This window comes from Malus sylvestris, chromosome 8, assembly GCF_916048215.2.
Source record: "Malus sylvestris chromosome 8, drMalSylv7.2, whole genome shotgun sequence".
Lineage (NCBI taxonomy): Eukaryota > Viridiplantae > Streptophyta > Magnoliopsida > Rosales > Rosaceae > Malus > Malus sylvestris.
The window spans coordinates 4,331,527-4,344,862 of NC_062267.1; positions in this window are offsets into that span (position 1 = coordinate 4,331,527).

The window sequence follows — 13,336 nt, forward strand, 5'->3', positions numbered from 1 at the left end:
TATTGTGATTAAACAACATGAAATGATGCTTCCCACGTTTGAAATCAGAAATGATTCTCTCGGATCTCTTCCTCTTCATCCACAAAATCAGTGAATCCGTACTATTAAAATTTGATCTAACGATTATAACAAATAAGGGTCTACTTTAAAAATTATAACAACTTCAACTGTTTGATCAAATTTCAATAACACGAATACACTGATTTAGTGGATTATGAGGAAATGATCCGGAGATAATCCATTTCCTTTGAAAACAATTCCAAAGTACAAAATCCACCTCATGATTGGAAACATTTAGTTAATTAACTATATGATACAGCCTCCACAACCAATTCATCCACGTCTCAATCACGATACTTTCTTGATATAGAAGCAATTCTATTCAACAAGTGCTTTATATATATATATAAATAGTGGAAGCACGTCGATTCGTTAGAAAATGCTTTTAAAATGATTGGTAGCGCTTTTAGAGAAAATATATTTGGGTTCAAAAAATATTTGAAGTGTTTTTCCAAAATTTGCTTACATTTTTATTAAGAATTTGTTTCAAAAATATTTTCACAAAAAAAAAAACTTTAAGTTATTTATAAGGACTTTCAAATGAGCCATAAAGTTTTAAGTGCTTCATAAAAGTACTTTGTGAACAAGAAATTATTGAGTGCATTTTTGCTCACTATCCTATTTATCATTGTTAGATGAGTTTAAATATTGAGATTTGTGCTTATTTACTACACGAATCTCGAAATTCAAACTCATCTAACGGGATAATTAGGGTGGTGAGCATACACCACACTAAATGATGGTGAACAAAAATGCTCCCGAAATGATTAGGTGATTCTATATGTTTTTATAACTCATAAGTACTTTTAATTTTTTTTTTCTACAAAACATGGCGATAAACACTTTTAATTGTCAATAAGCATTTTTCAATGCTTATAAAAACAGTCTCAAACAATCATCCTCAATTTTGAAAACTGAATACTATAAAATCCTTTTTTTTTTTTTGTCAAATTGTTTCAAGTTGGTATCAAATATTAGGAAATAAGTATAACTAAAATAAAAGTTTAGTAGTGCAAAATCTACCACATTAGATTAGGGTTTAGAAGAAGAATTCACCTATGTTTTGGGCCGCCAATATAGCATATTGGATAAATAACACGACACCACATATTTTAATTTTTCACAATACATCACGTGAATCATTTTGGACACCGTTACTTCAACGTTCCCGTTTCACATAAGTATTTTCTTCGTGAATATACTGCACACCTGATGACATAACACCTCATAAACCACTTAGAACAAAAGAAATGAAGGAAAATGACTACATGTTTTTTTTTTAAGTACATCGACATATTTTTACAATAAGGAGATGTGGAGTTCGGTTATGCCACACAATAAGTGACCTAATTTGGTATCAAATTCGCCATCAACGAAATTCGAACATAAGACCTCTCACTTCCAAATGAAAAGGAATATCACTATAGCGTAGTACTGAGTGACAAATGACGACATGTTGAAAAATACAAATAATTGGTTGACTATTGCGCCGTCCGTCGTGATACCGACATACGACCAACCAATAATAATGGAAATAATAAACAGTGCCCCTCTATTATTTGGTTACTTGTCTTAGTTTTGTTTATTTAAATTCCAATCAGTAAGGACAATATATAAACTCCCACTGGAATCGGTCACCGTAAAGTTCTAAGAATCTATATGCAAATTTACGGATTCTGATCGGAATGTGGACGTCCAATTGTCCAAAACCGTTTTTTTTATTCGTAAAAAATTTCGTGTTTTTTTTTTGTTGGTCAATGACAATTAGTTGTAGTTAAAAGAAAAATGATTAAGGTAGGCAATGATTTTCAAGGTAACGTAAGACTGATCACAATTGAAGATAAGACGAAAAGAAACCGAGTAAAATGATTTTGACACGTAAAACGAAGATACATATGCTCCGATGAGAAAATGTGATTACTATTCACTATGAAATTAAGCTAATACAAATACTTTGTTATAAAAAACAAATTGCAGATTTAGAATGTATGATCTTTGTTGATGCACAAAACTGGAAGGGCCTTGGAACAACGTAAATCCGACCATGAATCTGCAAAAATGTAAATAACACAAGATGTATCGTGGTTCACCCCAATGTTTGGGCTACGTCCACACTGATTATTGTATTTCTCTGAGATGTTGAAGGGGGAGAGAGGGAGATAGAGCTTCCTTATGTGAGGATGAGCTTATCTGAATATGAGAGGAGATGTGAGGCCTCTCTAATTGTGAGTGTGAGGGGTCCTTTTATAGAATAAGGGCTCCTCACTTATTACATATTTGCCAATTCCTTTATTACATAATTACATTTAAGTCCCCTAAGTATTTATACGAGGTCTAAATACGAAGGCTCTAAGTATGGTATAAACAGTAGTCCCCCAAGTCTTCAGTCAAGAGAGTCTTTTGGCTGGAGACTTGAAATTCAGTCCATGTGTGGGCCGAAGTAACTAGATGTCGTTGAGAACTGATACTCGATATGAGACGGTGCCCAATCTGAAATGATGCTCAACTAGAAGTAGCACATGTTGCGAGGCTGCTCTGTTTGTGGCTTATGTTACCTTGGTTGGCTTGGCTTATGGCATTTGAAGGTGAGGGAGTCCCTTTTATAGAATAAGGGCTCGCTCCTCGATACATAAATGATGGGCTATAGTTGATGCTCGCGGCGAGGCGATTGCTCAGTAGGCGGCGATGCTCTCTAATGATGGTAAGGGAGTCCCTTTTATAGAATAATGGATTGCTCCTCAATACATGAATAATGGGCTAGAGTTGATGCTCTCTAATGATGGTGAGGGAGTCCCTTTTATAAAATAAGGGTTCGCTCCTCAATACATAAATAATAGGCTAGAGTTCTCTAAGTATTTTTTTTTATGAGGCCCAGTTGAGGCCCAATATATGGTGTATATTGTAGTCCCCCAAGTCTTCGGTCAATAGAGTATGTTGGCTGGAGACTTCAAATTGAATCCATGTATGGGCCAAAGTGGCGGTTTGTTTGGAGGCGGTATTTGTATACCCTGTACTGAAACTTTGTAGGTGAAGCTTTGCAAGTGAAGCTTTGAAGCTAGAGCTCTGTAAATGAAGCTTTTGAAACTAGAGCTTTTGTAAATGAAACTTTTTGAAGCTAGAGCTCTGTAAATTAAGCTTTTGAAGCTAGAGCTTTTGTAAATGAAGCTTTTGAAGCTGGAGCTCTGTAAATGAAGCTTTTGAAGCTAGAGTTTTTGTAAATAAAGCTTTTGAAGCTAGAGCTTTTGTAAATGAAGCTTTTGAAGCTAAAGCTCTGTAAATGAAGCCTTTGAAGCTAGAGCTTTTGTAAATGAAACTTTTAAAGCTGATTGACATGAGTGATGCTCATGAATGTTTATGTTGATTGACATGAGTGATGCTCATGGATGTTGACATAAGTGATGCTCATGAATGTTGACATGAGTGATGCTCATGAATGTTTATGTATGATTGACATGAGTAATGCTCATGAATGTTTATGTATAATTGACATGAATAATGCTCATGTATAATTTGAAGTATTGGGCGTACTTTTGATCACCTGGTTGGTGGTAATAGCGGCAGGTTGCCGAATAATTTTGGAGTACTTGGCGTACTTTTGATCACCTGGTTGGTGCTATTTTGGGATTATGGGCCTTCGCCCTCCACACAACATTCTAGCCCATTTTATTTTGGGCTTTGTCGTTTTTTATTTTATTTATTTTATTATTATTATTACATTCTGATGGGGTTAATACAGATGTCTCCGAAAGATAAGAAAAATAAATTATATCATTTAAAGTAAAGAAAGTAAATCACATCATTCTTGTGGGGTGTTTATTCCTTGCTTTTGCGATGTCCCCATGTGCTATCGCAGAGGAATTTTCCTCCCTTTTGCTTTCTACCTTTTCTTTTACTCTTTTCTTTTCTTGAAATATTCTCTCGACAACATCATAGTTCAGCCCATGTTTAGCCCATCCTCTAGTGAAAAGCATGCCTTCACTTGTAGGACCCATGTGCAAGACCCACGTTTAGCCCATCCTTCAGCCAAAAGTGAAGATGATGTGCAGAGCATCTTCCACAGAATTCAAGCAAGCAGCACATGTCATGCCAGAGACTCTGACTTGAAAACTTTTTGATAAAGTCCTCACTGATTCGACAACCCACATCCCCCCTTTGATATTCCATCATCCTCAAAGTTCTAGGAATATCTTTCAACGCCTGCAAGTAGTATCCAGGACATTTCTTCAGACATTGCAATATAGCTCTTTTAGAAACCAGATGTCGCGGTAATTTCCTCAAGGTCCCATCAATATCATTAGTTTCCTTGTAATATTCTTGTGCCTTTGTAATCACATTCTTTTCCCCTTCTCTTGGATCACGGAACATGCTTATAGTAGATTTCCACTCTCATCTGAGTAATGAAGCTCCAATTAGGTGAGTTGGAATAGAACTGCTTCTAAATCGTTGTAAACCAAAGTAGTTAATAAATCCCTGCTTTCCCAAGGTGCTTGCGCATGCTTTGATGGTATCTTCAGAATCTCAATGTAATTGTAAATCGATTTCCCAAGTGTTGTTTGTACTTGAATTGAATTCTTTAATGGCTATGAAATAAGCCGCACGCGACACAACCTGAATAGCTCCGATCCCAGCGGCCTCGACGAAGCTCTCGGCGATTAAAAGTATATTTTTGAGCTGTTGCTGTCCGTTTGGCGAGCAGAGCCAGCTCGGGGTCTTCGCTGCTGGCACCGCCGGCGGCCTGGACACTGTGGACGACGACAGAGTCAACCCGCAGAGACATACGCAACACTCTGTTCTTCCTCTGTTCCTGATTTGAACTGGGTTATTGAGATTCTTCTCCCTCTAGACATTTCATCAGGACACCCATCAGGGTTCTCGTCGAAAATGTGGGAATTGATATTGGCACCCATCACTTGGAGCACAAATCTTGCCATGTTCTTTAGCAGAGCCACCGAAGAACTGTGTTCATTACTAGCAATGGCAGCAGCGAAACGACGGAGAATAGACCCGACCCGACCCTTGATGTAAAACACATCCATGAGGGGAACGACTAGCAGCGAAACGACGAAGAGGCCGAGGCCCACATTGATCCGGACATGGGCTTCGGACTTGTGAGAGTAGAAGATTATCAGGAGGAGGCAGAAAAGGCCCACCACCATGTACGCGATGGAGAATATATGGTCGACGCTGGCATCTGGGTAGAGGTAGGCGAAGTAATCGACGCTGTGATGAAAGTGTTCCATGGGAGGAGGTAGCCGAGACTTAGTGTGAAGTAGATGATATAGGCCAAGTGGAATGAGTCATTTAGGATTTTATTAGGTACGGCGGTGGTTACGGTGGGGAGCAGGAGGCTGACCTCAGAATTTTTGTCGACGGTTTTAGCATCGAAACCCATCGGAAATTGGTGGATGTTTCGCAATGGGTTTCCGGGTTCAGGCTGAGGGATTGGATTAACTCAGAAAGCTCAGATCTTTGAGCTTTGCTTTTGGATTCAGGGAAGATATTTTGGCGATGAAGATTTGGTAGGACTGGTGGAACTTGGAACTGTGTAATTAGAGAGAGAAAGACCTATTGATGCACAAAACCGGAGGTCTTAGAACAATGTAAATCCGACCGTGAATCTTCATGAAATGTAAATAACACAAGATGTATCGTGGTTCACCCCAAGGTTTGGGTTACGTCCACACTAATTATATTTCTCTAAGAGTATTTGTGAGGGAAAGAGTGAGAGCTTTGCTCTAGATAGGAGAGCCTTTTTGTTTATGAGGGTGATGATGCCCTTTTTCCCACAGACGGCGCCAAATGTTGATGCACAAAACCAGAGGTCTTGGAACAACGTAAATCTGACCGTGAATCTGCATGAAATGTAAATAACACAAGATGTATCGTGGTTCACCCCAAGGTTTGGGCTACATCCACATTGAATATGTATTTATCTGAGGTAGAGAGAGCTCTGAGAGTGAGAGCTTGGAGAGGGGTGAGGAGCCTTAGGAATTGGCATCTCCCAATTATGAGGGTGAGGGGTCCTTTTATAGAATAAGGACTCTTCACTTATTACATATTTACCCCTTCCTTTATTACATAATTACATTTAAGTCCCCCGAGTATTTATATGATGTCTAAATACGAGGCCCTAAATATGGTATAAACAGTAGTCCCCTAAGTCTTTAGTCAAGAGAGTCTTTTGGTTGGAGATTTGAAATTCAGTCCATGTGTGGGCCAAAGTAACTAGATGTTGTCTTGAACTGATGTTCGATATGAGGTGGTGTTCAATCTGAAATGATGCTAAACTAGAAGTAGCAAATGCTATGAGGCTCGTGGCTTATGTTGCCTTGGTTGGCTCGGCTTGTGGCGTTTGACGGTGAAGGAGTATCTTTTATAGAATAAGGGTTCGCTCATCAATACATAAATGATGGGCTAGAGTTGATGCTCGCGGCGAGGCGGTTGCTCAGTAGGCGGCGATGCTCTCTAATGATGGTGAATGAGTCCCTTTTATAGAATAAGGGTTTGCTCCTCAATACATAAATATGAGCTAGAGTTGATGCTCTCTAATGGTGGTGATGGAGTCTCTTTTATAAAATAAGGGCTCGCTCCTTAATACATGAATGATAGGCTAGAGTCCCCCAAGTATTTTTCATGAGGCCCAGTTGAGGCCCATTATATGGTACATAATGTAGTCCACTAAGTCTTCGGTCAATAGAGTCTGTTGGCTGGAAACTTCAAATTGAATCCATGTATGGGCCGAAGTGGCGGTTGTTCGGAGGTGGTATTTGTATACCCTGCACTGAAGCTTTGTAGGTGAAGCTTTGTAAGTGAAGCTTTCAAGCTGGAGCTCTGTAAATGAAGTTCTTGAAGCTAGAGCTTTTGTAAATGAAACTTTTGAAGCTGATTGACATGAGTGATGCTCATGAATGTTTATGTTGATTGACATGAGTGATGCTCATGGATGTTGTCATGAGTGATGCTCATGAATGTTGACATGAGTGATGCTCATGAATGTTTATGTATGATTGATATGAGTGATGCTCATGAATGTTTTATGTATGATTGACATGAGTAGTGCTCATGCTATTAGAGTACGAGTTGTACATTTTATCACTGGGTTGGTGGTATGAGTGGCAAGTTGCCAAATGATATTAGAGTACGGGTTGTACATTTCATCACCGGGTTGGTAGCATGAATGGCTAGTTGTCAACTGATATTAGAGTACGGGTTGTACATTTCATCACCTGGTTGGTGGCATGAATGGCTAGTTGCCAAATGATATTAGAGTACGGGTTGTACATTTCATCACCTGGTTGGTGGTAATAGCGGCAGGTTGCCAAATAATTTTGGAGTACTGGACGTACTTTTAATCACCTGGTTGGTGGTAATAGTGGCAGATTGCCGAATAATTGTGGAGTACTAGGCGTACTTTTGATAACCTGGTTGGTGCTATTTTAGGCTTATGGGCCTTCGCTCTCCACACCATGCCTGCCCATTTATTTTGGGCTTTGCCGTTTTTTTTTTTTACCCTCTGATGGGGTTTATACAGATATCTTCGAAAGATAAGAAAAATAAATTACATCATACAAAAACAAGAAAAGTAAACCATATCACTCTGGTGGGGTGTTTATTCCTTACTTTTGCAGTGCGGATGTTTATTCCTTACTTTTGCTTGTATTTTTTTACTGCACTTTTATTGCTTTTGTTTTTGTTTCCCATGTGCTCCCCTTGCTCATTCTCTGATTTTTCTGTCGGCAGGGTCCCCTTCACCACCTTGGGTCCCGTCTCCACCTACTCCAAACTCGAAGAGTGACAAAGTGTCGAGAAGTTGCACGGTATGCTGTCATTTGTTTGTTTTCTTTTTGCTTTTTCTTTCCTTTTTGCTTTCCTTTCTGTCTTTCCGCTCCTTGCTTTTGCTTTCTGTATTCATTTTCTTTAAAGTGACAACACTTGTTTTTCTTAATCTCTCCGCCACAATACGAATAAGAGATAATCAGCAGTCCAGGGCTTGGCTCCAGAACGATCAGATAATAAGTAGCGAACATCTGAAGTTAATATGTTAGTGAAACCATTGACGGCAATTTAGGTCCATGGTTCAATGTAAGATCTCTCGACCAACAAAGAAGACGTGTGCCTTTCTTCGGCTGTTAGGGAGAGAGCTTTTTCAAGAGCTTCTCGTGGCCATATCTTGATGGAACCACCCTCTGAGCCTGACCATAGATCCCCATAGCATGAAATGACAATTGAAAGAACGGGGCCTCTGTGAGCTTGCCAAGATAAGCCATCCTTAAACGGATTCGTCGGAGTAGGAGCCGAATCCATCTTCCAACACCTGATCATTCCATCCCTATGCTCGCTCCACCCCACCTTATTCCCCTCATCCCCAACCAAGCATATCACAGTCGATGTGCATACCGACTCCCTATACGGCACCGCCTCCTCATCCCCTGATTCGCCTTGTTCTGCCGTCGAGTACAGATCGCTCAAGTTCCAACCCCTAACGGCACACTCCGTCCCAACCCACGATTGGGACGCGGTGTTCACCATTGTCTGCAAGAAGCACCTTATCTGAGTTTCCCTCAACGGGTGAGGCCTCACTTCCAGCCTCGTCGGTCGGTTCGGATGGACTGTCGCCCGAATCAGGATTTTGAAGATCACAGTCCCTCCCCCACTGGCCACGAACTCCGGAAGCGAAGACGAGCAGTTCCTCGCGAAGGCGTTGCTCTTATTATTATTATTGTTATAATTACTGCTGATGCTGTTGTTCTTGTTGTAGTCGTCATCATTGATGACAGAGAGCTTGCGGTCAAAGAATTAGAGCATGTAGTCGAGGCGTCTGGAGGTGGAGTGGAGAGAGATGACGTTGTCCTCATCTTCAGATGAGGAAGAGGAAGAGTCCGGGAATAGCTTTGGAGTGGAATGAGTAAGTATGTCAGTGCGAGTTTGGTTGAGGAGGCTGAATTTGCGGAGGTCACTTGGTGGTGGGTTACCGGAGAAGCTCGTGGACGAAAACAGGTCATCGTTTTCATCCATCTGTGGTCAAATCACAAATTCTGATTCAGAGAGTTGGACTAGAGCCGGTTCAGCCAGTTCGAACCAGAATTGGTGGCCGGCATCGAACAGAGCATTGCTGAGGTGGATGGATCTGATTGGCCAGGTGGATACAGCTCGATGGGCTTCGACGCCGAAAATTGCAGATGGAGATTGAGAGAAATTAGGTTTTCTTAAAATTGACTGGTTGGGTGCTTTTGATTTCTTGGGTTTCTACAGGTTCACGGTGAAAGTGAAAAAAATGAAAGAGAACCGACATAGATTTTCGTGTCGTTTCCCATAGACGGCGTCAAATGTTGATGCACAAAACCGGAGGTCTTGGAACAACGTAAGTCCGACCGTAAATCTGCATGAAATGTAAATAACACAAGATGTATCGTGGTTCACCCCAAGGTTTGTGCTACATCCACACTGATTATATTTCTTTGAGAGTATTTGTGAGGGAGAGAGTGTGAAAGCTTTGCTCTAGATAGGAAAGCCTTTTTGTTTGTGAGGGTGAGGAGGCCCTTTTTATAGAATAAGGGCTCCTCCCCTAATTACATATTTATCCTTTCCTTTATTACATAATTACATTAAAGTTCCCCTAGTATTTATATGAGGTCTAAATATGAGGCCCTAAATATGGTATAAACAAGACCGTCTGTTCTGCTTACCCATTTCTGGATTTCTAGAGAGAGAGATGGGACTGGGATTTTGGTTTGGTGTTTTTGCCGATTCACGGTGGTGAGATGAAAAAAAATGAAAGAGAACCGACATGATTTTTTGTGTCGTTTCCCACAGACGGCGCCAAATGTTGATGCACAAAACCGGAGGTCTTGGAACAACGTAAATCCAATCGTGAATCTGCAAGAAAGTAAATAACACAAGATGTATCGTGGTTCGCCCCAAGGTTTGGGCTATGTCCACACTGATATTGTATTTCTCTGAGAAGTGAGGGGAGTGAGGGAGATAGCTTCTGAGGGTGAGAAAACTCTTCCCATGGCCTAAGAAATGGCCTCCCTAATTGTGAGGGCTCCTCACTTAATACATATTTGCCCATTCCTTTATTACATAATTACATTTAAGTCCTCCAAGTATTTATACGAAGTCTAAATACGAAAGCCCTAAGTATGGTATAAAAAATCTTCATTGTTCGGCATTAGGAATGCTAGCAATTTTCTACTTATAACTTGTTCATGCACAAAATCGGGTTGATCTTGGACCAACGCAAATCCGATCGTGAATCACATAAACGCACAAGAACATAAAGATATATTGTGGTTCACCTCAAGTTGAGGCTACGTCTACACTGGTGTTAATTTCGTTTCACTATGTAAATGAATGTTGAATATACATGGAGGCTATAGAGGCAGTGTTTACTCTATCTGCTATTCTATTTGCTCTCTTGTTTCCCCTCTGTCTGTTTTCCTTTTCCTCTCGTCGAGTTTCTCTTTTCTCTTCCTCCTTAAGTGAGTGTGAGGGAGCCCTTTTATAGAATAAGGGTTTCCTCCCCTTTTACATGAATCATGGGCTAAGTAATGAAGCCCAAATACTGAGGCCCAATATATGGTATAACATGAGTCCCCCAAATCTTCAGTCAAGAAAGTCTTTTAGCTGGATACTTCAAATCCAATCCATGTACGGGCCGAAGTGACTAGATGTTGTCCAGAACTAGTACTCGACATGAGACGATGCTTAACGTGAAGCAATACTCAGCTAGAGGTAGCACATGTGCGAGACTGCTCGGCTAGAGGCAATGTTCGCGGCTAAGCAGTTGCTCGGCTGAAGGCGGTGCTCGTTGCGAGGCGGCTCGGCTTGTGGTGTTCTTCATTGTGAGTATGCAGTCGACGTCAGCGTTAGCTCATTATGAGTTAATTCTCAACATGACTCGGATCCGCTTGTCAGGTTTGTATATGGGTCTATGTGTCGGGTGAATCTTTTGGCTAAAGACTTCAAAACCAATCCATGTGCGAGTCGAATTGACTAAATGTTGTCTAGAACTAGTACTCAACATGAGAGGGTGCTTAACGTGAAACAATACTCAGCTAGAGGTAGCACACGCTGCTCGGCTGCTCGACTAGAGTCAATGCTCGCGGCGAGACAGTTGCTCGGCTGGAGGCTGTGCTTGTTGTGGCATTCTTCATTGCGAGTATGCACTCAACGTCAGCGTGCATTCAATATGAGTTAACTCTCAACATGACTCGAGTCCACTTGTCGGGTTCGCATATTAGATCTATGTGGCGGGTCCACGAATTGGGTCCACAGGTCGGGTCTTTGAGTTGGGGCCATCCGTAGGGTCCGTGAGTTAGGTCCATAAGTCGGGTCTTTGAGTCAGGGTTATCCGTAAGGTCCGTGAGTTTGGTTCATAAATTGGGTCCGTGAGTCGGGGTTCGAGCTCAAGGATGTCCAATCTCGTAAGTGCCCGAATGAATGGGTGTCCAAGCTCGTGGGTGTCCAAGCACGTATGTGTCCAAATAAGCGAGTGTCTAAGCAAGTGGGTGTCTGGTCAGACAAGAGATTACTGTTCAGACTAAATCTTTATCACCATAAGAATGTGGCTCATCAGTCTATAAGTTGGTAGACTTCTTTAATTAGTGACAATGTTGATCAATAGAGCTAGCTGCTCAATAATTCCTGACAATAAATGACAGTATAAGTATGAATGTATAATGAATAAATCAAATTGACATAGTTTGGTAAGGCAAAATATTGTACCATGTGCCTACTACAAATAAATAATTTATTAAGTTGTCTGGTAAATCACATGTTGCATAAGTGACATAGTTAAATGCAATCACAATATCACTAGACCATGAATAAATATTGCATAAGTAATTGCCTAAATATGTAGGTCACTAGTGAAATATACAATATATTATCATTCAAATAATGAGGATACCTAATTTGGTCAGACCATGCCACGAGTTATGGGAAATAGTCATGTGATAAACCATTAATAATAATGTACTCATGTTATACCATATATTTGGGCCTCAGTATTTGTGCTTCATTACTTAGCCCATGATTCATGTAAGAGGGGAAGAAACCCTTATTCTATAAAAGGGCTCCCTCACACTCACTTAAGGAGGAAAAGAAAAGAGAGACTCGACGAGAGGAAAAGGAAAACAGACAGAGGGGAAACAGGAGAGCAAATAGAATAGTAGAGAAACCAAACATTGCCTCTATAGCCTCCATGTATATTCAACATTCATTTACATAGTGAAACATAATCAACACCAGTGTGGACGTAGCCTCAACTTGAGGTGAACCACAATATATCTTTGTGTTCTTGTGCATTTGTGTGATTCATGGTCGGATTTACATTGGTCCAAGATCGACCCGATTTTGTGCATAAACATAACTTATTGTTTTACCTTCTTGGCTTTCTTACTCATTTTGTAACGCTGCTTGATAATCTAAACAGTCTACTTTCTAGATAACCTTTTAAAGATCAATTAAGCAAAAAACAAACCAACTTAGAATCATTTTAATTGTTCAATTAGCATTGTCAAAACTTCAGTGTTTAATGATAAACATGGTTTGTCTATTTATTCAATATCAATTAAATGACTAAACGATTTATGATTTAGTTAATATTTTGTATAAATGATCTTTAAATGATGTTCTAGACAATAGATAATTATGATCATCAAACAACATTATAAGATAAAATAAAAGTCGAGAAGATTCAAATGAGAAAATTGCTAGCATTTTTTTTCATCTTCTGTCATTTGAAATAAGAAAATAAACCAATCCAAATTGATAATGCTCATCTATATTGCATGTAATGTACACCTCGATTATAAGTACTTTGCATTACTACATAATCAAGGAACATAAGATATTCATTCATTAGCAAAATAAAATAGAGGTATGCTAGTAAAGTTCAATGACTTAATTTTTTGTCATTTTTTTAAGGAGAGGGAGGAGAGTTCGAAATTAATACATTGATTTAGCGGTGGGCTTCATTGCAGCAGGCCACTTATGATTTCCGTGAATAGATCCTCTCCGGATCTCTCCCACCAAATCCTAGGGATCCGAAGATCCGGGCTTTTGAAATTTGATCCAATAGCTACAAACAAGGGGTCTCTCTAAAAGTTATAATAATTGTACCCGTTAGATTAAATTTCAAGTGTCTGGATCTTCGGATTCCTAAGATTTGGTGGGCTATTCCCCTGATTTCCAACGGCTTGGACACGTGGCGTTTTGAGGACCATTAATAATCTGGACCGTTGGATTTTCAAAAGCAAAAAAAAAATTGAAA